Here is a 1,129-nt window from a genome sequence, read left to right on the forward strand (position 1 = left end):
GCCACTGGGAGCCCGGGGCCATGCTCCTGGCTGAGCAGAGACACCAACAGGGCAGCCTGAATTTCCAGAGAGGGCAAAGTGCTGTCTATCTCCACCTCCCAAAATCCAGGCCCCTCTGAGCTGGGGTCCTCTGCCAGCCAGAGAGCCCAAGGACGTGTGCATATGTACGCAGAGCCCACAGGGAACCAGCTAGATACAACTTTTGTGGGCAGTGCTGGATCCCAAGGCTGGAGCCACATCCTGTGGATGCTAACTGAGGGCAGGCACCAGCCCCAGAAACAGCCCAGCCTGCTGCTGAGCAGGGTTAGAGTCATCCAGCACCTTGCCTGGACCCACAAACCAAGAGAGGTTTGCTCTATAACACGCAGGATAAAGAGCACAACATACACTGGGTAAAAACACAGTGCTCATCTGCTGAGCAGAGGAAACCAGCACGTACAGGAGTGGGACCATCCTGGTTCAGGACGGGACTGAACAGCAAAGCTCATTTCCTCCCCCAGCAGGTCCCTAGTGACAAATTTCCTGCTCCACTCACTTGTGCTCTTGCTGGCAACACAGCCCTGGCTCACGGATGGGGGGCAGCCCCAAAGGGGGTCCCACGGGAGGGCAGAGGGAGGTCTGGCTGTGGGGCCAGCAGAGCTGCAAGGTGCTGAGCGATGCCAGGCAGGAGACATGTGTGGAGCTGCACGGTGGGAGGGCAAGAGTGGGGATGGGACAAAGCGGTGCTGGCAAAGCCATAAGGGCTGCCTGGCACTATCTCTCCAGTCCACTGGGATCATGGTCCCTGGTACCCCCAGGGATGCTGGCAAAGAGCCGTTGGTGAAACAAATGCTCCAGGTCCTGGGAACAGACCATCCGTAAAAATAACCATAGAAATTTCTCTTCTCTCTGATTACAAAGATACAAAAAGGTAGAAAACCCTCCCTCGCCCCCATGTCCTGGGCTCCGTTTCCATCCCCCTGCCCCTGCCCCTGCCCACCCTCCGCACACACACACACGCACACACCCTGCGTACAAACAGGTCGCAGAGGAAGAGCTCAGCCCCAGTGGGTCAGAGACACCACCCTCACCCGAGCAGGCTCCTGCCATACCTGTCACACGGGGCAGGCGACGGGGAGCGCGGTGGCAG

The sequence above is a fragment of the Antrostomus carolinensis genome, unplaced genomic scaffold (genome assembly GCF_000700745.2).
Source record: "Antrostomus carolinensis isolate BGI_N321 unplaced genomic scaffold, ASM70074v2 scaffold27253, whole genome shotgun sequence".
NCBI classification, from domain to species: Eukaryota; Metazoa; Chordata; class Aves; order Caprimulgiformes; family Caprimulgidae; genus Antrostomus; species Antrostomus carolinensis.